This window comes from Anopheles funestus, chromosome 2RL, assembly GCF_943734845.2.
Source record: "Anopheles funestus chromosome 2RL, idAnoFuneDA-416_04, whole genome shotgun sequence".
NCBI lineage: Eukaryota > Metazoa > Arthropoda > Insecta > Diptera > Culicidae > Anopheles > Anopheles funestus.
This window is the reverse complement of record NC_064598.1, coordinates 88,387,233-88,412,738: the sequence shown is the minus strand read 5'-3', so window position 1 is coordinate 88,412,738 and position 25,506 is coordinate 88,387,233. Positions and strand designations below refer to the sequence as shown.

At 43.5% G+C, this 25,506-nt stretch overlaps 1 protein-coding gene and 1 long non-coding RNA gene across 3 annotated transcripts in view; one reads left to right on the top strand and one right to left on the bottom strand.

Moving 5' to 3' along the window:
* The window catches only part of LOC125762904 (uncharacterized), a 271,270-nt gene that overhangs the window by 24,658 nt on the left and 221,106 nt on the right, over positions 1-25,506 (top strand). The gene's annotated exons all lie outside the window — the stretch shown is intronic.
* LOC125762891 (transcription factor hamlet-like) overlaps positions 1-25,506 on the bottom strand; it is a 75,377-nt gene that overhangs the window by 33,672 nt on the left and 16,199 nt on the right. For both annotated transcript variants that reach the window (XM_049425509.1, XM_049425510.1), the window contains one exon: positions 13,116-13,541. The gene's annotated coding sequence lies outside the window, so the exon portion shown is untranslated. The remainder of the gene's footprint in view (positions 1-13,115; positions 13,542-25,506) is intronic.

The window sequence follows — 25,506 nt, the reverse complement described above, 5'->3', positions numbered from 1 at the left end:
ACTACCTCATCATCGGCGACGGTGGTCGCTGTAAAGCTTGTAAACATTAGCTGGAAGAGTTCCGGCTGGATGGGGGAAAAGAAATGCCGAGCAAGAGAGTAATATTTCGGGTTGACCCTGCCCCGTTTGTACCTCCCCACCCCCCTTTTCAGCGGTGGAGTTTCCCTTCAGCCATGGGTCGCGTCACATGTGCCCGAGCCGAAGCAAATTAAATTAATGCCGTTTCAATTAGCGAACCACTCAAACATGAACTGCCAATTTTCTGCGACTTCAACCCATTACGATAATGTTGTCTGCTTTATTAACTTCTCTTTTTTTTCGCGTTGGGCGCCCAATTGAACGAGCTGGGTGCAATTTTTTGTGTTGTTGGTGTTTTGTTGTAATTGCATCGTAAAGCTATAAGGGTCGCACAGTCGCAGCCAAAGAAATCAGATAAGATAGTTTTGTTCGATTGGTTATTCGATTTTTTTTTGCAATGGTTTTATGTAAAGAGAGAGAGAGAGAGAGAGAGAGAGAGAGCAGGGTTTGTTCCAATTTGTTTAATTTTTTAGGTATGATTTTAACAGTTATTATTCGAGGTTGTAAAGTGAAGAAGCATACAAATTCAGCAATTACGGTAGATGATATGTTGTTGTTTAAAATCGATTAAAAATTCTTGTAAAACGCTATTTTACCAGACTGAGCTTCTTTCACTTTAATCTGAATTAATAGCTTTGATGATTGATACAAGCTTCAATTGCCAAAAAAAATGGTTATTATTTTACAAAAACTACAGCAGATATGATATCACAATTAGTGATTGCTTTACAAAGATAAACTCACAAGCCTCTTGAACCTTGTCAACGATTTTTCCGTTCGGAGAAATGTGGCTTTTGGTAAGTAGATAATAATTTATGTTATCGGATGCTATACCGCGGGTTAAATCATTTAACCTTGAACACCTTACGGTTTTAAAATGGGAAAGTTTATATGAAAGAAGCCGTAAAATGCAACCCGAAAGCCGGCGGGAAGCTACAGAACGCGCCGATGAACGTGACAAACAAAGCGCAGCAAATTCAGATTCACATTCACAAAAGCCCAAATTAATTGAATTGAATTTAGGGACGTATTATTATTTTGGTATGTTTCTTTTTTTTCTCTTTCTTTGGTTGCGCAAAGTATGACAATAACAATAATCATAACAATAAACCGTTCACCGCAAGGACGCCAAAACATTGAAGATGAATGGGATTGCTCTCTCCACCCTCTTTTGCGCCGGCATGGCTTTGCATAATGGTGCAAGGAAACATACTACCGGACCACCCAGCGTGCGCATGTTGCACCCATTGTACAACCCCTTTTACCCCCCCCGCCAAAAAAGGATGATAATTTTAGGGTGAAATTGACCAAATAGCCATGCGTTTTTCTTTGAATCGATTGCGTTTTACACTTTCCAACTCGAGCGCGATCATAAAGGAAGATCAGGAGTGGATTGCAATCTTTTCTTTTCTTTCGTTTTCTGCATTTAGTGGCCGCAAAACGGAAGCTACATTCCTGTGTGGAATCCTTTTTTTTTAGGAATCGCACGATAAAACCCGAAGGAAGCGAAGAACGAATCACGATGATGTATTTTAATGTACCGCTTTATTACCACGTTAAAGCTGATGGGGAACACACCGTGGACTTTGTGCGGGTGAATTTATGATTATGATCGAGAGGATGGGTGTGCGTATATATTTTTTTTGCACCCCCTTTTAGTAATGAGTGTAAAGCGCTTTAGCTGAAAGCTTACTACTGGGTGTGGAATGTTGTGCAAAAATAATTTGTATTATTTGTAAGCGAATCAAACTCCATCATCGTCACCACGGGATCATCCGTACGTGTCATCGGTACCGGGCAAAAATTACACTTTCACCGTGATCGGGCCGAATGAGGGTGCAAATAAATTCGCTCCCAAAAGCCAGATCGCTTTTGATTTCGAAAATTTACTTTTTACAACCAAAATAAAACTATTGCTTGTCCTGGTGGGGGGGGACCGTGCGGTACGTTTGTCAACAACGAACCGTCAAAATCATGTTAAATCATCCTCCCGGTTGGCACGCGTTGGAAGTCGCTCCCAGTTTTGGATAATCAAACGCATGGAGAAGGTACGAGCAAACTAATTAGCCGATGTTACCGATCGTGGCTACGTGTGCGCTTGATTGAGCTTTCGAGGGAGATTTTTTTGTTGATTTTTGCTGTTCGTTGATCGAATGTTTCAAACACACGCAATCGCGAGACGTCAAATCACAAATCGTACGAAAGAATCGTTTATGAATGAGCTTTAATGTTTTATTTATGATCCTTTTTTGTTTTGTGGCTAGGGAATCAAGAAGCTCAGGGACAAGCTTTACATAGTGCCAGCCGAGTGATTACGTGCGTGTGACACATTTGGGCTGATGAATTTAGCAAACATACGATTTGTACAGGGGGCAGGCGTATAAGCGTATACGTGCCATCCACAATTCGAATGGCAAAAATGTGATTTGGACACCGATTGGCAGCGAGCAGCATGGGAGGGAAACTCGTGCTCGTGTTTCTTTTATGTCACAGTGCGCGGTGATATTGACGAGGCTGTGACGCGTCGCGCCGATTCATTCCGAGCCATTGCCCGAGGTTAAGCGTACCACATTAAATCGTAGCTTGATTTATTTTCCCTAATGAGCATGATTTGATTTATATTGCCGGGTTAGTTTTCCTTGTTTCGTGGTACGGTCTCTGTGTGGCTTGACGGGTCGAGAAAGTTGTGTGCACACACACACACACTCACACTAGCGCACCCCATTGAACAGAGAATGGTGAAGAAAGAAAAGCGATGAACGAACCGATATCGATTTCGATCACGCGCGTTATCGCATCTGAATCCGGCCAGAAACCATTTTGATTGCGATCGGTACGATGAGAAAATCTAATACCCGTGGAAATGGTACCGCACGGTGTGTGCGGCGATACTAAAGATTGTCCCGCTGGGTGGCTGGGTTTGAGTGTGACAGATTGGAAATGACAGCCGAAATATTCCAATCGATTAGTGTCGTTTATTAGCAAAATCACAACAAAAAACACACACACCGATTCGATAGATAAAATGGGAAGGAAGTTCACAAAACGATGAAAGACGAAACGAAAGACTCACAAGCGACGAACCCGACAATTTTGTCAAGCGGCTAAGCAGAATCCAATCGATGGCGGGAGCGAATGAAAAAAAAAGCTCCATCCTCTCATTCATGATTTGCACTCAGCAAAAAAAAACTAACATCGTGCGCGTGTGTGTCACCATTACGACATAAAAAAAAACGCCGGTTGTGAGTGTTGTTCACCCGTGGCTAAACACCATTTTTCTGCTGGTCGCCACCACGCTTTGGCAGCAAATAAATCATAAATCATCCACCAGGGCGAGGGAATTTCGGGCGCAGCAGCAAGTAAACGTAAAACGATGTATTATTCGTACGCAGCACCATTTTGTGCTGGTGAAGAGCATCTTTAGCATGATGCCCCATATGGGGCCATGCCATTCCTTAGAAGTGTCGGAGCAATGGCAAGGAAAAAGAGGAGCGAGAGAAAAAAATCCGTAACAAAACATTAGGATTTTTCAATGAACATTGTTCGCCCCGGAATCATGTTGCTTCAGTTCGGGAGGCGTTGTTTGGATTTTCGGTTGATGTGTTGTCTACCTTCGCTTCCTCCCACCCCAGCTTACCGCTTCACCCATTTTTGTATGGTACTGTTTGCTGTTATTGTTACTGTTTGACGTATTTAAATGGTGTACAGAGTCGACATTGAGCTGCTGTTGTTGCCGCCGGCTTCCACCGAGCCGGCTGCAGTAGTGGTTGTTGCGTTTGGTAATCGACCAATGTTCACACTCACAACGCTGGTTGGTACGCGGGATGGTTGGGCGCGGCGGACGGGTAAAATGACACGAGCAACACGAAACAACGCGCCAGAAGATGAGATGTACTTGAATTATCGAAAAGTCTGTTTTTGGAAGTGCTATGAATATTTATTAACATATTCAGCCGTGTTTCGGACCCACTTCTGGAGGGACTCTTTCTCTTTCTCACTCTCTTCGGCCCAGTGCCAGGTTCGGGACCTTTTTGGTAGATGCTTCAGAAGAGATGCTTTGTCGGTGCAGGATGTAACTGGGTGGTGCGGCGATGGTAACAAGTTAAATTGCAACACGTACGCCATCAATCGCAAATGGTCAGGGCTGGATGAGTTCAATGGTTTTGCTCTCGTTGTATGAGGGAGCGGCCTTGCCTTGGTTTTGATTCGGCACCAGGCTCAGGTGGTCCGCGCAACAGCTCGAAACCGACTCTTCTTCGACCCATTGAGATGTACAGTGGACGAGAGGTCAGGGTTCAAGTGTCGGTCACAAAAAGAAATGATCTGAATTTTTCGACCCTTCTTTTTCCGGCGGGGTGCCGTTTTGAAAAGCCAGGCAATGAAGAAGTTCAAGTGCTTTTTTTCTTGGGGTGTTACTCAATCAATGCTCACGACCTTGCAGAGAAAATGGATGGGTTGGTCTTTCTTTAACAACAAGAGAGTGCTCCTTGATCAACTTTTGGAAGGCTTTCATACGCAAAGGGGATATTTTTTTCAATATTCTGTATACATAAAACAGGAGCCATCTGACCGTTAATCGTCAGAATATTAGCGTTCTCTTTAAAAAAATGGCTCTTAATAAATTGCTTAACTAAAAGACAAATGCGGCGAAGTCTTTTTTATCCAAAAGAACAAAAGATCAAACATTCCCAAAGAATTGGGCAATTTTTAGCATTGAATGAGATTTAATTCCTATTCTTGAAACCTTACAAAACCACAAAAAAAAACACAATCGTTTAATTTGAAACCACTATGCACGGAAACAAGCAATATCACATGGCTACATTTTCTCACCATTAAACGATCATGCAACATGTGCAACATATGTGTATCTGCTACCATTCCACACATGGATGGCATGATGATAAAGTGTACCATACTCGAAGCGCGTCTTAGAAATCGAGAGCAAAAAAGTACAATCGGACGGGATTGGTCAATGGGAGTCGTCGTCATTTTGGACAGGTGCAACAGTCAAGGCAACACTGGCACCCCTTTTTCCCATTACCCCGGAGAGCATAATGATGATTAACTGAGAAAAAATCCCACCCATACACACACGCGCGCGCGCGAGCATACAAACGAGCTGCAATAGGGGTGCATTTTTTATGTGGCAGGTTATTCACGTTATGAATTTTGTTTTACCATAATCGTGCCACCCGTCGCACCGCGATCTGTTTTTTTTTTTTTTTTTTTTTTAGATGAGCCACAACCCAGGTCAACCATGAGCGTCCTACTACGTATGCTACTTTGGGTCGCTTCGTGCCGATTCACGATTAAGAAAAACTCTGTGCTTGAATTGCTGAGAATTTTCGCTTTCAATTGCTACCGTTTTGGATGCTCTCGGTGTCTTTTCTTCGTCCGTGCTATTAGACAAACCCGCGTACTTTTTGGGGGGGTTGGAGGTCATAATCATATGGCAGCGATTTCCGAGGATTGGCAATTGTTTTGCCCGGTGCTCTAGTTTTGCACTAGCAACGGGTGCCAGTGGGTTAGTACTATTTAGAATAGAGCGTTTTTTTTGCCTCTTTCTCAAGCACTAGCTACCAGTTTGTAATCGTTTTGCAAGACGATACCACCACCTGCGCGTTAGAGCTTCTTCGATCATAACATTGTGTGGCGGTGGTAGGCTGCCTCTAATGCTTAGCCTGCAGGCAACCGAACGCAACACATCAGCGTTCAAGCTCGTTGAGAAATGGAAATGAGCTCAAAATAGATCGCGTCTGGTGTCTTCCGTTGCCCGCAGCAAAGATACGGTTTGGCTAGTGGCGTACTTCCCTTAGCCAGGGGTGTGCTTCGATTTAAACCTCCGTAAGGTTAGGCTTATTACTATAATTAAAATCATTTTGTAATGTTTTTTTTTTTTTCGGAGAGTTATAATCCACTGGCACGAGAGGATGGATCGGTGCGATGTGATAAGATCACGTTTAGCGATTGCGCAAAGTGTTAAGTTCCTACGGAGTTAAGATGAAGTGAGGAGGTGTTGAAATGTTTCAATTGTGCTGTTGAATGTTTGCACAAAACATTGCACGGGTTGGCGTGTATCAAACCGTTATCGTTTTTACAAGATGATTCGCTTTAGATAAAGGGGTAGATTTTGAGTGGTGTTAATAACTCATCAGCGAGCGCGTATCGCTTGAAAGCCTCATTTATTCAGTGTTTTGAAGCTAATTTTATTTGAGTAAAATGATGAATTGGCATGCTACAGGATGCTAAAGCTAACAAATTGGCAATTTAATTACTATTATATATCTTACTAAAAGAGAGATAGCCGAAAAAAAAACGCAAATCATTAAAAGATCTTCCCGTTTTGTAACGTGGAAAGAAGATCAATAAAAGATATGTGCGGTGATGTGTCAAGAGAAAAAAAACGGCTTCGAGTGAAATGAAAATCACGCTAATAGAATAACAGCCCGCTGCAGTCCATTACAATTTAATAAATCCAACTGACAACTGCTCACGTTTCTATGGGGATGTCAAAATGAAGATCCCAGGTTTCGGTCTTAAACACTCGTTCCATCTTTCCCCTTCTTCAGCAGCCGCTCTTTTACCGCGCCCCCTTCTTAATTGACGTAGCGAAACGTAAATGGGCTCTCGTCGTCGGCATCGAAACCGCGCGGCCACTCGAACCAGATTTCTGACAGATCGACTTCAAAACGATTCACGCCAAACCATTCAAACGCTCAAATCGATTACTTTCGATCAGTCACGCGCCGCGATCACTCGTTTTCCTCCCTGGCGGTACCGCGGGAACCGATGGCGTTACCGAATTTACCATTGGCATCGACAAAAAAAAAAAACGCCAAGATCCGCCTGCTGCCAGGTTGAAGATCCTCATCGGGTACACTTTCTAGTTCAGACGTTCGGTACGTTCAGAAGGTAAAGGCGACGCGATATGAACCAGCGCAGCGACCCACGACGATCCTAATATCTATTAAAAACCCCGGCGCAAAGGCAAACAAACCGTACCTTAAGGGTGGGCTAAGTGATTCCTCTTCACTGCACAGACCACTTCACTGACCACGCTCGCGGTGAAGTTTATGCCACCCTGCCCTTCTCGTTCGTTGCTTCTTCGCTTCATTCTTCTTCAAAGCGAGGATTAGATTTTAGAAGGAGGTTTAGCATGAGCTTTTGTATTGCGCGTGTGTGCGAGGTTACGCGCGATTCCATTCCAGCATTGATTTGGTTCATCTTTTTGATTGACGGGAACGGGACAATGAAACTGGAACGCTTCAGAGCCACTGCCGTGGGCTGCCGACTGGTCGATTCTTGCCCGGCCGTATGTCCGCCCTCGGCTGGATGCTGTCCGCCTCTGACAAGCCGTTGTCCGAACGGTGCGGAACGGTGCGTTACGTAAATTCACCTTGCAAACCGTTTCCGCCCGCACGGGAATGTACGAAAACGGGAGCCATCCTTTTAGGAATTCATCATTTTAGTTTGCAACCCTTTTTATTTTCTCTTCCGCTTCGCACCGGTCAATGAAAGTGAAGTGATCGTGAAGGTTTGGGTTTGGGTGCAAGAAAAAAAATGGAAGAAGAAAAAAATAAAAAAAGCTAAAGGGAAAGGGACACCTCGGTGAAAGATCTTCCAGCGCCTTAGGACACGGATGACGCGACACGCACTTGGAAGACCGAAAAAAGAAGCGAAACCACCAACCTGCACTGAATTGTGCCCATTTTCGGAGGTTCGTCGCTTGCGAACTCGGCACAGAAGTCTCTTGTTCGCTTTGTGAATGGAGCGACTTGCGTGCTGGTGCAAGCTGATGTCACTGGCGTTGGTTTTTTTGTTTGGTTGTGAAGCGTTAGATTATACTGCGGCAGCAATTGAGCTGAACTATCAAACTGTAACAAATGGAACATATATAACGAAGGTAAACTAGGTTGCCTGAGACAACTGACGGTGCATTTTGTGAAAACGGAAGCGAACACTAAGGCAATTTATGTGATTTTAAAGCGAAGAGGACACTTTATGTTTTTGTTTTTGTTTTTTTGGCTTTTCACTATTCATGTCTGCTGTCATCAGTGTCCATCACGAAACTCGTACGCACGCGATCATCACGTCGGTCATCTGAATTTGTCTTTTTTCTTTTGAGTTTGTAAACCATCCATCCACAATGGCACTGACTATTTTGGGACACATGTCTTCTTTCTCCTAACTAGACAATCCACCAAAATGGGCCCCTCCGATATGCGTCAAAACTTTCACGAAGAAAAATCTTAACGATCGTGTTAATTATACTGTTACAGAAACACACACTTACGTCTTGCGTATCGCGCGCCGACCGGTATCAATCTACGGCACGCTTTTGTGCGTTTGAGTTTTGTCGGTCGGTCGCGTCAGTGATCGTACGGGTATCGTTTGCCACACCACGTTTTGCCGATTCCTATCAGACAAGCAAAAACAGACGGCTTGACATCGTGTTTTATGTCGCGTTTAGGGTTTTTTTTTGTCACCAGACGGCCTGCTTCGCTGATGGATGGGTTTTTTTTGGTAGTGTTTCATCTTTTGCAATCTTTTGATTGTTGGCATATAAAAAAAGGAACGTATTTAAATAGTCTCAAAAATCAATCGAAATGAAAGGCTTAGCCGTTAGTGGGCAAATTACAAAAATAAAAAAAGAACGTAAAGGTTCGTCGCTTGGTTGTAATCTTTTGTATCGTTTGTATGGCGCTCGTGCCACCCTCTTGCTGTATAGTTCCGATGCACGACATCGATGCGAAGTGACGGTTGTTTTTATTATATATCCATGCTTTAACATCCTTGGCTTACCGTTCCGCGTTCCCTTTCGCATATCCGCCGCATAACATTAGCTGCTCATTTTCTTAGGTGATCCGTTTTTTCAGCTGGATCTTTGCGCCACCCGCAACCACATCCGATAGTGGCAACGAGTTTGTTTGCCTGTTTCATTCAGAAACGTTTGAAAGCCAGTCTAGCGTTGCTGTCACATGTTGGTTTTGAGCGCAGACCCAGCTCGGAGGCAAATGAAATAAAACATGGGAGCGCAAATAATATGGCGATGGCTCTTGCAATGCCATTTTTAACGTTCCGAGCTTTTGCATCCTCTGTATGCATGGTCTGTTTTTTTTTTAGTTTTACATGTCTCCTGGTGGATGATGGCCAAACTGTTTGGCATACAACAAAACCAATGGATATTAGTGGATGCTTTCTTCGGGAGGACAAACAGGCGCATACAATGATAAAAAATACATACACTGCTACACTACTGAAGAGGAGGCAAACGTTGTAAGAGGCGCACACAAAAAAAGACAAAAATTGAGAGCAATCAGCATCAAAACGGCAAGCGCAAGCCTCGTGCCCATGTGTCGCACCAGAAGGAAAAACTCTGCTCTGCTTTCAATGTGTTTAAGGTTGCGCAGTGCGAAAGCATTTCGCCAGCCGTACCCGGGGACAACCGCGCGAGGTCAGTTAAAGACCCTGCGGGTGTTGCAAAAACCAAAATAAAAAAAAAACCATGCAAAGAACACACGGGCACAAAATATAAAGCTTCCCGGATAAGCGCGTGGAGGAAAAATTAAAGGCAACAAAAAAAAAAGAAAGAAACAAGACAGCGCAACAAAAACGCAGCTCGGCGGTGGACGGATGTAAAGTGGCTTGAACTGGAGCAAATCGTGTGTTTGGAACGGAAAGCTGGTTGCTGGAGAGACACCGAATCGAATCTGAAACCGTACCACCGGAATGGGGAAGGTCGGGTGAAGGCGAAGGGGATTGAATTAAAGTGATACATAAATTTAATTTTACTTTCAATTCATGAGCGGAATGCAGAAAGTGGACCGACCGATCTGGTGGCTGGTGAATTTCTGCAGGACTACGTGTACGTGTTGGATGCACCAGTTTCCGAACCAGTTTCCCGCTTACAACGCGGGTTCGCGTCGCTCTTCATCGAAACGCGAACGTGTACCGGCGGAAGCAAACCGCATCCGCATATCTGCAACTTGTCATCTTCGAAGTTGAGGTATGTGAATGAACCGTCCGGCCGTACGAAGAGTGGCGATGGGAACGGGTGGTGAAAAGCAGAAATGTTTTTACCCATTTTTCAACCAACTATCGGCTATTGGCTATCGGCACCGGTTAGACCCGGGGACGCTAGGCGTTGGTGTCCGAGATTTGAGGGTTTTGTGGGGGTTGGGTTTTTATTTTTTGTCTGTCGTTTTGGTATCTGGTGCTTTTCTTCCAATGCAGGTTGGGAAAGAGTGTATCACGGTGATGATTTTCACCATGGTTTCCTCCTGGCGGGGGGAATCTGATGTACGCTGTTCAGAAGCAGCGCGGCGACAGACTTTCGTTTCGGACTCGCGGACTCGTGCAGTGTACCACCTGAACATGGACCACGGGCAGCACGACAATCATCAGCCGCAGCTAGGGAAGGCATCGCACGAAACGAAGTGTTGGTTGTGCAGGACAGGAAGCAGTTAAAAATAACGATTAAAATGGAAGCTACAAATTAGAGTAAATACGAGCCTGTCATCGGAACGCGATCGTTCATTCATTAATGGGTAGGGGAAGGAAGGAGGAGGGACGAAACCCGCGGAAGGAGATGATTTCTTTTCTTCTCGCAACCGATTCCAAAAAAAAAAAATGGTACTGCGGCTGCGTTCAAATCGCGCGAAACCGAGATGACAGATGTGCCATTGGTCGGTGTCCCGAAGTGTAAGGGCGAGCAGTGTTGGAAATGCGGCAAAATACGATCCCTTGGGGCGGTTTTTTTTTACTGTTCGTTCCTGACGTTTCGACTTTGCTTTCGAATCGCGCTCGAAAGAATTACACGAAATTAATCGTTTTTTGTATTATGTTTGAAGAGATGTTGCGGACGGTGGCTGGGTTTGCATTTTCGGGGAGGTATCTTTAAGGTGCTTTAGGAATGGGGTGTAAAAATGGGTGGTCCAATTCGATATGGCAAAAGGTATTTATCATTGTTGATATGTCCTTTTTCGGGGGGAGCTAGGGGCGCCTACGAGACCATGCAAATGTTGCATCATTTAGGGAGGGATTTTTTTGTTGTGTCGTTTTGTTTTGGGTTAACCCCAGAAGAAATGTTTTTCCCTTGTAAGGTTTATTGATTGTCATTGCTTCCGATCTCAATCTTGGGGAGAGAAGTGCTTTTTTTTTGCTTATTTTTAAATTTTATTTAAACATTTTCCCTGAGGCTGAGATGAAGTTATTTATTCGTTTATAAAAGCTAGTGTGGAAGGTGTTTCCCTTTGAGAAAAAAAAATGCAATTTTTCAATTGAACATTTGATACAAAATTTATAGCTGTCATGTTTATGTATTGTTGAGCATATTCGTCATTTGTAATCATTTATAGGTTCTTTTGATTTTTCATTACAAAAAAAAATTGATTTTTTTTGTAACATTTTTAAAATTGTTGAAACAAGTCTGCTGATCAGTTTTAAATGAAACTGCTTGTTCGGCCCACGTGTTTCGATGTTCATGTGATGCATTCCACATTCCTGTTAATCCCCTTTATCTTCATTGCTGCAGGGATCAATCGTTTACTTTCCCGTGCCCACTACATGCAATGAGCCGTAAATCTGTCATACAGCATGCCACCGACCAATAGTTCAAGAGGATGGTCCCGGAAGCGCGAGAAACAAACGCTTTAAAACAAAAACAAAAAAAACGGGAGAACGCTCCGGGGGACGAACTCCACACACGATCTAAATCTTGCTTCTGCAAAACAAATCTCTAATCTTGCTTCTGCTTCTGCCATTCCGGCAGTGTTGTACCGGGAATTAAAAATTATTCTCGCATAATTTAGCAAAATGGAAGGCTGGGCGTCAGTTGTACTGGAATATTGGAAGTACACTGGCAAGGCGTGCATCTCCGGCAAAGTATCATCGTTCGCATGTTTCGTATCGTTTATGGTGGATCTGTAATAGTGCTTGCCAGCCGTTACACTTGAGCGGATAGCCACGAGATCAAACCAATTTTCTTTGCGCATCCGTTACGGTGACTGCATTGGGTAGTGCATCTGGTTGCATATGCCCGTTGGGCTTTGCAGGAGATACAAGATCAGTACGATTGTTAGAAGCCGTTCAGAACTACCAGTGCCGAAGAGCAGCTGGTAATGGGTTTAGCTTTTTAGGCCATGGAGTTCTTGACCATGTTTAGGCCTTATGGCTTGTGCCACGCCTAATCTTTGAGGTGGGATAGTAAACGATGATTCTTATGATTTGTAGTTAAGCTGAAGGCAAGCAAAATTGAGGAAAGAAGTAGTAGGTTAAAATATCCTTAAGTAATCTTCAGCTTCGATGAAGTTGGACATGAGATTTTTATATTGGGTAATTATGACAATTCTTCGTCAAATGTTATTCTTCAAATATTGTTTTGAAGAATTCTTGCAACTGTCACGAGAAACTAGAACTCGATCTCCACTTCTTCAATCTTCAGCTTTAAGTGACACATTGTTGTAGCTGTAACCTGATCCACGAAAGCATGGGAACACACCCCAAGTTCACTGGAGAGCGAAGGTAATGGCAAAAATATAAACTTTATCTCCAAACCCACTGCTTTTCCGTCGACCCATCCGTTCCAGTCAATCAACCACAGCACGACCAGGTAAACCCCCAAACCCGCGATCCCTTACCGGACGGTATCCTCCCCCGAGGGAGGATATCTAAATCTATCAAACCTGGAACCTGGGACACGAGTGTCAATTTTTCGGACCGGTTTGCTTTTTTTTTTGGGTGGTTCGATGGAACCTTTACTTGTCAAGATTGACGACCTCACCCTTCGTGCATTGATTGATGCGTCCTTCGCCTGTGTTTCATATTTGTAACGAACTGGCGAGATCATCTTTGCGGCTTCGAATGCTGTCAACCGAGCTGCTTCGAAACTAGAGAAACTAGCTCGACAGCAAAGAAGGTTGATTAGAGTGCTGGCGTGTTGGTTAAGCTGCCTCCACAACCGCTTTTTCGACGAACGACTCAAAGAAACCCACGCATAGCAGTGTTTGAAGTAAGTTAATGTTTTGTCAACTTACCTTACTTGTTTTTGGTGTTCCTGCTGCTCCGTTCCGTCTATACTCGTCACGGGTCTGTGAGTGTGTGTGTGTGTGCGGTAACAGGTTTTGGAGATTTCGACTAAAATACAGAACCACAAGGACGAAGGGAACGGAAGAAGAAGAAGAGGAAGGAAGCAGAATCCGGATCGATCCCTCAGAAACGTCCCCAAAAAAAAAAACAAAAAGCACTACAACCTCCTAAGGCTTTGTGCGGACGGTTTTATAAGATGCTATGCTGCGTATTAAATTTGCGCCCTTGCCGATTTTTTGCGGCAGATGATTAGTGTCGGCTCGCCTTCAGAGGCTTGTTCCATTCCGGTGTGTAGCCTGCGTGGTTCGAAGGATGGATCAAAACCGTGCACGTAATCCGAGCGCGATGGTACATGCCTGCTGATCGGGCAAAGGCTGAAAGGAAAAGAACAATGAGAAAAAGCAAGATAGTATTAGAGTTTTTTGGTTTTGCGAGCTGTGGTTTCTGTTTGTTCTGGCTGTTTGGTGATTAATTAATAATGTTGAGGCGTTGCGTTAGTTTTCCCATCACCGCTAATCTACCCACCGGGCCCATTGGTTTTTGGCTATCCAGCATGAAAAAGTGTAATCGAAGTGTCGTTTTTATAGAGCTTTTTATTTCTCGTTAGTGTTTCATTCCGAACGCTTCTCATCTTTTCGGTCAGTTTCTTGTCATATCGTTACGGAGATATGGCTGCGGTCAGATCAAGTTCGACCGGATGTTGAAGCTTTTAGATTTTGATTGATTTCGTCACCGTCTCACAACACATCGTCCAACGCGTGCGTCCTGAGGTAAAGGTTTGTTGGTTGCTTCACAGACTGTTTTTTTTTATTTTTTTTATTTAAGTTATATTTTCCGAACAGTCTCCTTGAACCTGGCGGTACAAAGTGCGCTACTAGAGTCGAAAGAAAGTCCGCCAAATCACGCCCTTGGATTATCATTTAGGTTAATCCTTTAGATATGGTAGCATGAGAACTACATAATTATCTATTTTTATACAAATCAATGTATCCTGGTCACGGCACCAACAATCTGTAAGTTAAAGACCGTTTATTTGTTTATTCGTTTGAATAGTTTAACAACGACAAATTTGTGTTTGTTGTACGAAATTTTGTATTGAAATCTCAGTTTTATGAATAACCATTTAGTTGAGTAAATTGTACCGAAATTGAAAAGAAGAAAAATGCAATCAAAATGGAAACGAATTAAAGATGCATGTGAAGCAACATTTTTAATCATTGTTTGCATGTTCAACCTCATACTCATTATTATGCGACATATCTTCGCGCAATTGCATTCCAACCATCTAATGTTGTGCAAAATCTATGCTTTGTACAATAAACACACGCACGCACAAGTTGGTGGAACTTTGTCTTCAACTGCATCCGATGGGTTCGATAAAGCGTGGGAGCCGCCTGTATATGCATCACGGGAATTTTGCCTTCGTCGTGTTAAGCCTAGAACAAGCCGCAGACAGAAATGGTTACAAATCGTAACGGTGGTGTGGCTTTTGCAAAGGTGTAAAATATGCGCCCGCAACATATTTAACGCGATCGTTTGAAAATTTTGCTAGCGAAACAATCAACTATTGTTCAGGATGGGCAGATTGGAAGGAAGGTGTTTGACTGCGAAATAATATTTGATCTACTCATTAGCATACCTACGTTGGTTGCGGGAGCATGGATATTGGTGAGGAGGGAGAACCGTGTTCCACAACGGTATGGAAACGTAACGACACACTGCACATATGCGTGCACATTCGATGAATCGATGAAGAAACCGTTTTGTACAAATTATGCTAAATCCCTTCCATTGGCCGAACGGGACAGCACAACATTGTGGTTGGGCGAACTGTTTTCTAAATGGGGTGCACCAGTTTCTGTCAACGGTGGACGCAACAGCATCCGAGCTGGGGAATATTTTAGACAGCTAACGACAGCGTACATGGACCACCTTGATGGCGCTTTCGGATGGCAGGGAATGTTCTGCTCCGTATGTTGCAAGACAAACACACACACAAACACACATTCCACATGGTGTGATGAAGATTGTAAAAGATAATTGATACACGGTGACGATCGTTGGTGCATCGTTGTGTACAGTGTTTTGTTGGAAAAGATTTTGCTGCTGATCGGTGAAGGTTGGCAAACATATTTGTGGAATCGAAGGATTGTACACTTGTGCATGCATAAGAAATATTAGCATGCGAGTGGGAGGAGAACTATTGCACCAACATGTCAGTAAATGGAAGCATTGGATTGGAGTTTAATTGAATTTTGAGTTATGATCGTCACAGCAATCGATTTGAATTATATTTCCATCTGCTTCACACAGAGTAAACTTCGTAAAATAAATTATTAGCTTCAAACATGACGAGATCATACAACAGCAAAAAAAAATGGAGGAGCCAATTATGTGCCCTCCTATCAGTACCGTGCCATGCCGACGACAGCGGGTTGACTGCTGCGCGATAGCGCAAGCGACGAACCTCATTTGCACCCACTGGTTAGCTTCTTCCTTGGCTTCTGCCAGCAAATCAATCAATCAATCAATCAAAGCGAGTTTGCACATTGCACACCTTCCCTTATGGGCACCGCACAACACACCGTGCTGTGCAGCCCGTTTTCAAAGCACCAATTGCCGCCTAACCCGGGGAGGTCGTCTGATGAAGCCATGCAAAATGCACCGTGAAAGCTCACCGCTCAAACAAAAAAAAACGGCCCACCAACACGACCCATAGTTGAAACGATGGTTCAAATCACCTGCCCGTTGGCGAGGAAGCGAATCGTTTCAATAATTTCGCGAAACATACCCTTCAAACGGTTGGGCCGGTTTAAAGGGGAACGTAAATGTTGTTGGTGATGGTGGTGCAGTGACCAGGAGGCGAACCGAATCGGATGGCGACAACCGTCCAGTCCGGCATCGGTGATATAATTTAATAACGCGCAGTTTTACGAGTTTGTTTGTCGCGGAGGTTTGTGGTGAATATGTAAAGAGGGAACGAGGGGGACTGAACCGGACGGTGCACTAATTATGATTTATGTTTTGTGCGCCCACTGTATGTGCCACCACCGTGCAATAGAAGTGGTTCATTTTTCTGCAAATACCTAGCGATGTTCCGTGCTCGCTGGTCATTGGGTTGGGTCTGTGGGCTATTCCCCGATCAGTACTGGAGTATTGCAAAACAACCGATCCTAGGAAGGGTGAAGTTTAGCTATCGAGGGTGGAAAGAAAAGAAGGACCACCTGATGCACACCACAGTTGGAGACACTATTTTTTTTTTTCGTACTGCAAAGCCATTTTCATTCACCACGGGATACTGGCCAGCGGTGGTGGTGGGAGTTGGGACGAAAAGATGGAAAAGAGTACACACACACACAAATGTGTAATTTTTGCTCTCGATTTTGTGCAACTGGTTGTCCGGTGTGCAACGAGACGGTGATATAAAATTACGAGTTTTTAATTTTACGACTACGACAAGCGTTTAGAAGCGTGTTTTAATTGTAATGAGCATACCGGAGCGTTTGTGGAATGTCGATGTTTTCAAATTATATGGCTGTTAATTGCAGCATTGAGGAGTATGTTGGATGGTAAACACATATTCTATTACATATGGTTAAGAACCATCCTTGATGGTTCTTTGTTTGTCTGATTCGATAGAAATTATTAATCTATATTGTATAACTAATTTATTTATTTAAAAAATTAGTTCTTATGCAGGTTTTAAAATAAAACTGTTTTCTTGTCAAAAATGTCTTGCGAAATTTTTAAATCAGACAAATTGACAAATATTGAAGCTGCAACCCAATAATCAATCACTAACTTACTAGGTTGTAATATAATATATTTTAAGGATAAGGGACTCTTTTTTTCTCGAGAACTCAAATTTGTTTTCTTTCTTGTGTGAATACTGCTTATTAAACATTCAAATTTCTATTGAAATTTTTCATTTTGAAAAAGTTCCATAAATGACCCGTTTGAGCTTCTTAGTCTGTATCTCCACGTAAAGGACCACTCTACATAACGAATCAAAATTATCAAACCACAAAGACATTTTATTACATTGTATGGTTTTTTTTATTCCTTCATTCAACCTTGAAAACAATCTCCCCAAAAAATTCATTGGTTCCCACGGTTCATCTTCGTTTGGTGCCCATTCACGACGATCACCTCTCCCGGTGGGGGGGCACACTTCATCCAATAACCAAAAGCTTTGGTTTCGTTGGTGCGATGAAACGAAAAAAGTTGACAAAATTTGCATAGTGTCAACAATTAATCATAAATTAATTCACTTCACTTTTGTTTGCTTCCCTTTTTTTTTCTTCTATCCACTTCCACTTCCCCCTGTGTTGCGCTTGAGCGCCATCTGCGATCTGAAGTAGCGCAGCATTACGGGAGGTGTTAATAAAATCATCTCCACTACACTGCTACTAACTTTACGGGTAAACGAGCCGACTGCGTGGACGGAGTAGCTACGCGGCCAAACTTCACAAACGGGTGTGATGACGCGTAATATCAAGATCAGTGAGAATACGAGATGCAACTTCACCGTACGGCAGCGAAATGCATCCGCGGCTCATCTCTCAACGAAACCCAATAATACCGCGGCTGGATATTTTTGGTCAATTATAAGTTTATTATTTTAATACGGTTGGCCCCCGGTACGGAATTGACACCTCAATAAAATCGACCAAAGGACGGGCAATGGATGCAAACTACCGTACCAGATGGGGATGCATAATTATCACCTCAGGTTTTTTTTTCTTTACTTCGTTGCTGAAGGAGACCGTGAAAGTTTCCTTCTTAAAAGTGCGAAAAATGGCCCTCGTTTATGGCTCGGGTTTTTGTGTGGAACGTTTTTTCGGTGGGGTGTAGAAGCATTTGCCTGCGTCCGCCTATCATGCTGGTTAGTTGGCGGATTGCTAAAGAAGATGGGCTAGGTTGAAGTTTAATAATGCGCCGTCGGTAATTTGAACTCATCATACTTTCGGCTATTTTTTTTTTATTTTATGCAAGGAGAACAGATTGAGTGGTACAGGTTACTGATGACTTTTGTATCTCGCACCTCTTTTCTTCTACTACCCTTAGATGTATAAGACCGGGTGTCGGTAAGAATGAGCTTTTAAGTTAAAATTTTTACCACCAATGGGATGGTGATGGGTCGATGAAAATGATCATGACGACGATGGGTACCGCGGCTCCATCGCTAAATCGTCTCCGGCATGCGGGTTGTGGTTTTATTTTACGATCGCCAATTTTTAGCAGCTTGTTTCGCCAGAGCTCGCATACGTTCGCACCCATAAACGAGAATGATGAGCAGTTGCGGTAAGATGCAATAAGTGCGTTAAAATGTGCAAAGAGGGTTTTTTAATTTTTTTTAAAGCGTGGTAACGCTAAGTACGTAAGGTGTTCCAAACGTTCTTATTAACTGGTAATGTGCCGTACATTCTGAATGGGAAGCACTACGCATGAGACGTCGCAACAGCAACGAAAAAAAAATCTATAATGAGGAACTAACCTTCTCAGCAATTTTGCGTAGGCAGTCTTGGGACGGATCTGTCAGATCTGGACACCGTAGGTCGAGGATTTGCAACAGTCATCTCGGTTGGCTAGGTTAGCCGGAGTTCCGTGATCGGTAATAAAAGTTTTATGAAAGCCAACAGGCAACAAATGATGACATTTATGACAGTGTTTTAACATGCGTTTAGGAAGGATGTTTTTTTTTTGCACTGACACGCATGAAGGACTCACTGCTGCTTTGTTTGGTTTGTAAATTGTTAGCTAAGTGTCTATTCTATGAAGGGTTATAAAAAGAAGTTGGATGAGCGAGACTATTATTTTTTTGTTGCAGAAAGTAATTTCAATATAAGAGGAAAGTTCCTGCATTATGTTTGGAGATCTCTAGACACCGAAGTAATACCAACGATTATATGCAAATAGTAAGCTAATAACAGACACGAATCAGAAGATTCCGGTGTGCTCTTTCACGCTCTATTCGATGACATCTTTGTGGCGTTTTGTGCGATGAAGTTATGTTACGTACCTCCCTAATTCCAACTCCCACCCATCCGGGAAGGATGTACGCTTTATGCATCTAGGCAGGTCGAGTTAGACACACACGGCATCCACGCCTGCTAATGAAGATATGCAACAATCGTCTAGGATTAGGTGTGTGTGTCTGTGTTTGCCGTTCCATTTCACATCGAGCAGAAGAAAATTCGATGCCCTTCTGCCATGGATGGGCGTACGCAATGTATGCATCCATCGTGATCGTGGCTCTATTCCATCAACCACGGTACGATCAAAATAAGAGAGAAGAAAAACGTCTCGCGAGTGTTTATTAATAGTCACCGTTTGAACCGCGGATGATGCGTTTGAAGCGCTCACGTTCTTCCGCTTCACGTTCGATTAGCGATCGCTAGGTGCGTTCAATAGCTATACTGCACCATTGCTAGGGCGCAATAAGTCTTCATCGACGGCAAACGGGATGACAAATTTATCCACATTGTTTTATTATGTCTACCAAACCTACAAATCTTTTTTTTTTACCCTCCCTCACCCATACAAAACACCATCGTTTATCGTCACCGATCGGGAGAGCTAAAGATGTACCGTGGTATGGCTTGCATCAACATTGAGCAAACACAAAACCCATCGGGAATATCAATCAATTCCCATGCACGCCCCGCACTCGGGGTTCTTTAATGCTTGCGCAAAATCGGCAAAAGAAGCGCACAAAACACCTCCGCTCGTTCGCATCAATTTGATCGAAAGGGGAAAAAAGGGGCGAAATTGCTTTTATTTTCGTTAGACGTGTCGCAAATACCCTTTTTTATTTTCCCCACCTTTTCGTTGTAATTATGCGTTCTCGAGCGTGTGTCGTAGGCGCTGATAGTAACCATCATCATACTATAGGAGAAAGTCAGCCAGACTGTCAGACGAAAGGTCAGTCTTTCCACACCCGGCGTTTTGTTTTGCCATACTCGACTCACCGCAGGTCACCGAAAAGGTAATGGAGAGCAGAGATTTGATTGAGATTTTCTCACTTTCAGGTTCAGGTGAAAAGGGTTTTCGTTGGAGTTTATTTGCAATGTTTTTTTTTGCTGGATGATAAAAAAAACATTAAAGTGTTACGCTTGTTGTCGGTACAGCCTCTTAATTTGTGTACGATGTGGTGCATAAAACTGCTGCGAAGCGGAAGATGTGTGTTATGACAGCGAAACATGAGGAAAAAAAACCACAAGTAACATCAATTGATATTTTCAAAAAATCAATTCTCACGAATTTCTCATCAATTTCCAGCAACGCCGCTGTAGGTGATGAAGTAAAAGAGTCGCAATAAATAAATTCCAAACGATCACTAGCGGCGCAACCATAACCTCATAATCGATTATCTGGGTTGGTGCACACGGGGGGAGAAATTATTGGACGAGTGTCTTTGCAGAAATTCCTTTCCGTCGATATGGGCAACATTTTTTTTTGCGAACCCATATGAGAGAAGAATCTGGTGGAAGAAGAAAAAAAAGGTTTATTCGCAAAATATAAATATGATTGCATGCACTCCAAATTTTGTGCGCATTGCAAATAAATATTCCTTCAACAAGGCCTGTCAAACGCATCGCTTGAAGTGTGATCACTTTAACGCGTCCCAATACAAACGGGCCAACGCGCGTCGAGAAGTGACCTCCCAACCACCCCTCTCTTACCGTTTTTCTTGATGATGCATCATTTCCCCCCTAGAAAAAAACCGAGCAAACGGACATAAACCAAAACCCATCTCCAGCTCACGCAACCGGGGCAGGTTAGTACATTGTGTGGGAAAAAGTATAAAACTTCATCGCTCATAAACGGATTCTCACAAACATTTAGCGACACTATACGATATGCCGTTTGTGCAGAAATTTAGCTGGTTGTGGCCCATTTTTTGTTGCTGTTTGCTGTTAAGCTTAAGTAGAAATATAAAATGACCACATGACCACCGTAGACGTGTGAATATCTCCCTCCTTACGGCTAAGGTCAGACAGCTCCAGAACGTCGTAAGAAATAAAAACGCTTAGCCTCGAAGTTGGAGCAACAAAAACCAAAAAAAAGCACAGCGTCGAGAAACGGAAAGTAATAAGCCGTAACAGTGATGTCCAGAATGGGCCAAACCCATCCTTCTCCCAGGAAAAAAAAGCCAAGTAAAAAAATCCATCTCGAGGTCGGTAATAGAGGAAGCCAGTACAACCAGTCACTATCGACCGAGAGCAATATCGGTGCAGTTATAACTCCACTCGAAACATGACGGTTTTTCGCCACCGCCAACCACTAGAAGGGCGCACCCAATTTTGAAGACCAAAAAAAAAAAAATAAGAAGCCGACCTCCCCATGGGTGTGTTTTTTTTTCGCTTTTTTGTTTCACTTTGCTGTGTTCGAATGTATTAACCGTGGTGTGTGTGTATTATGGTTGTCGAGTCGAGTGATGAGGTGATGAACTTAGACACCCACGCATGACGGTTTCCAAAAAAAAACAACAACCCTCCCGATCGACATTAAACGAGATCCAATCGCCGAAAGTCGAAGTGTGGTCAGTTTGGTAAAATATGACCCTTCTGTCGGTCGGTACACGGTTCGGTATTATTTAACGAATGCCTTAGGTTAGCATTCCTCAGCTGTTGGTGTAATTTAGCGCCAAGCCCCCCGAAAAGTACGGTTCCCCAGTACGGTTTTGACGGGGTGGGAACGGGTGAAGGTTTTCAGTTTCGGGCAGTATCTGCAGCACCGGGGGTCAATCAGGCATGAACATCCAGAATGACCTCTTCACGCGGTTTTACGAACGACATTTGATTAAATTAACACCGAATCGAGGCCACCCGAGGCAACGGCTTAGGTACGGCCCAGGGATGTGACTTGCCGGTGTTGCATTTGAGTGGCAGGATGGGCCCTTTACCACCGAACCGATTAGAAGCACTGGGGGGGACGATTCGGTCACGATCGGAGCACCTGGTTCGCCTCTGCCTGGATGACTGTTGCCGTATTATAGCAGGGCAATGCTGTTACGGTTTCGTGTGCAGAAATTAAGCAGACGAGAAGCGAGGAGATACGGCACATGACTTTTGATAGCATGAGGGCATATGTGTGTGAGTGCACACGCGAAAGGGTCAGTCATACGTCGCCTCTGAACTGGCGCAGACACCGTGAAACCGTGCACTCCATGGGCGAAACTTTGCAGCAATAGTAAGGCTTGGTCGCAAATGAACTGGCGGCGATTTACATTAACATATTTGCCTCCCGTATCGCGACGGGTGTTGTGCAGCTTGTTTTTATCTTATGCCTGCACCAATCGCCTGCCCTCTCTGCTGGAAGCTGGAATACAAGGCAGCGGTTCAACATCGGTGTGGGCTTTGGCAGGTTTGTGTCGGGAGAGGTTTGGGATTTTTTTTTTAAATTTATCTCTCGGTTCCAGCATCTTCAATGTACTACTGTGATGGTGTGGTGTTTGCAGTAGCTCAGGCGTAAGTAGCGCACTATACCATAGCGTTCGCGTTTGCTCGTTCATCAATCAAAGGGGAGGAATAAAAAAAACGCATTTATCCACATACACCACACTTGAAACTAGCCTCGAAGCTAGTTGGAGGAGCTACTGCTCCAAAACTTCCACCCCGAAAAATATGCCAGTCGCTCCGGTATCTTCGGTAGCGAAGAGGTCTCCGTCATGTGCGGAGATATATTAGCTAGTGCATTTTTTTTTTGCTGTTAGCTTTCAGTGGCCTATAACACGTTATCTAAATTGAATAAAACGATACATTCCTTATGTCCAAGTACGGACTGAAGAAGAAAAAGAAGCGGTGGAAGAGAAGAGGAAAAAAAGTCCGAAACACCTAAACTGGTCCACTCCACATTCCGCTGGCCGAAACGCAGGAGCAAACGATCGGATTGTAACCAGCGCTACGCGATGTACTGCGCACACGTTCGTGCACGGAAGGCAACCACCGAGGGTTGATTTTTTTTTCGTGTGTTGTTGTTGTTTTTTTTAGTAGGTCTGCTCGCCTACAAACGATAGTAGCAAAGTGGTGTGTCTCCCTAAGTAAGTCCTCGCAAAAGACGCAACCGTTTAGCTTTGTGCGCTGTGCGGAGTGAATATTAGAATGTAAGCTGAATGCTTGTGTGCTTATGTGTGTCGGGTTGTTTTTTTTTGCTTCTCTCCATTCGGGGCGCTTCTGTTTTGTGAGCATTCATTCCCCGCTGGTGGCTGGCGTCATAATTTTAAGAGCCCGGGCATGTCATTTTAAGAGCTATTAGTCGTCTGCTATACCGAAACTGCAGAAGCCTTGAATGATAAATCTATACATATTAGGGGAGATTTTTTCTTCTTCTTCTTCGAAACTTAATGCATGAAAAACCTGCAGTTGTGCATAGAAAAAAGTGGTCAGCACTGTTGTGCAAACGCAAACATGAAACGGGTATATTGCAAGATTTTTTTTTTGTTTAAAATTATTTTTGGAATAGTAAATATAGATTGTTTTCTGGTTATTTATTTCGTTTGAAGGTTAGTTTGTATTTTGTAATTTAGTAATGTGCAATATCAACGAAAGAGATTGATAAGAACAAAAGACTCAAAGCGACGAACCCCACAATCGTTCCACCCATTGGAATTAGAATCGTCTAATAATTTTTTAGCATCTTTTCATAAGAAAAAATAACAAAATAATATAAAACTATTAGGGAAATATCTCAACCAAACTGATTTTTCTAGCACGGCTAATGCACGCTTCTCAATCTTTGTATGTCGTCTTAAATCATGAGCACACGTCCTGCAGCAGAAGAGTGTCTAGTTGCTGATAAATATGATAGTAATATATTGAAATGCATTCGCCACGGTGGTAGGGTCAGCTTTGCGCCTATGGGGTCAAGATTTTACCAGTAATCCCTCCGATCCGATCGTCCCTTTATCCCCCCCGAACCCCTCAACTCGATGCAGACTCCTTCGTGGACTGCGCTAGAAGCAAAAGGGAAAAAGGAGCACAAAAAAGTGAAATAAATTCACTAATCGCCCAACACACATAGTCCACACGAAACGAAGCTCTCCCGTGTGGTTTTGCTTTCTCGCGAGCGTTCGCTGGAATTTCATCGATGATCCATGCGGCCCTAGGACCGCTGGAAGGCGAACGGTTTCGCGATAGCCAACCGCCCAACTATGCACTCGGGACCATATCATGCGGTATGCACGGAACCCAATTAATGGGAAAATTCCTACCGTTTCGCCACGGCAGGAGCAGTAAGCCGTTTGGCCCCTTCCTTGGCATCCGTTGGTCTCGTGCATGATTGAATGGGAGATAATTTGTAACGATATTGTGAAATGGCCAGCGACGGGGCGTCCTGGGACTGTTTGGTTTAGCTGTGGTGGATGGTACATTTTTTGTTTGTTGCTTCAGTGTTTCGTTGATCCGGGTTGTGCTCTCTTTACTCCTGTCCTGAGGATTTGATCGTTTGCGTGCCATCACCGTGTGGGTGAGAAGGTTAGCCATTTTTTTGCCCCTGCTTGATTGCAAAACGTCACCTATTTCGTTACCGCGATTAAAATTGCATTCATGGTGATGCTAAAAATTGGTTGTTCTGCTACCACCGACATGGTAGGACATTTCGTTGTGGGTGGTCAGCAGGACATCTGATAGAAGATGCGGTGGATGCAACCGAATTCGCATAAGCAACAGATAATCTCGTTGTGAAATGCATTAATGCGGCAGTTCGATGCATCCGTGCAGTTCCTTGTTTGACTTAAGCCGGGTATAAGTTTACCAAACCCAGCATCATCTGCTCGGTACCGTTTTCATTGAGCCATTTTGTGTCGCGATTGCATCATGGCAATGCATTTATATATATGCAGCCCCGATTTAGTGGATCGCGTTGCATGCGAAATAGCAGCATACTAAGCACCCTGATTGCGATCTTGCCTACATTAGCGGATGCAAATTTGGAAGAAATGAGGCAGCAAATATTGCACCGACTGCATCGATGCGCATTACGGGGTGATGTGAGTTTAAAAATCATCATAATGAACTGTTTCGTCGCTTTGACCATCGTTGAAGTCTTTCGTTCGGAAACGTCATTGGAGTGAGCTGGTGAGCATAAGTGAGTGAGCTGGTGAGTTTAAGTTTGTTTTCTATAAAGAGTTAAGATATTTGCGCACAGTTGCCAATTTGTATACAATTTCTTCAGCGTGGTCAATTGAATTAACTATATCAACAGGATACAGGTTCGATTTAGATGATCCTCACATTGAATACATGTTCAAGACAACATTAAACATGAAACAAATGTCTGTTTTACTGTTTCACAGCGGAAATACTTCACTCCCAACCAGACAAGGAACCATAATTT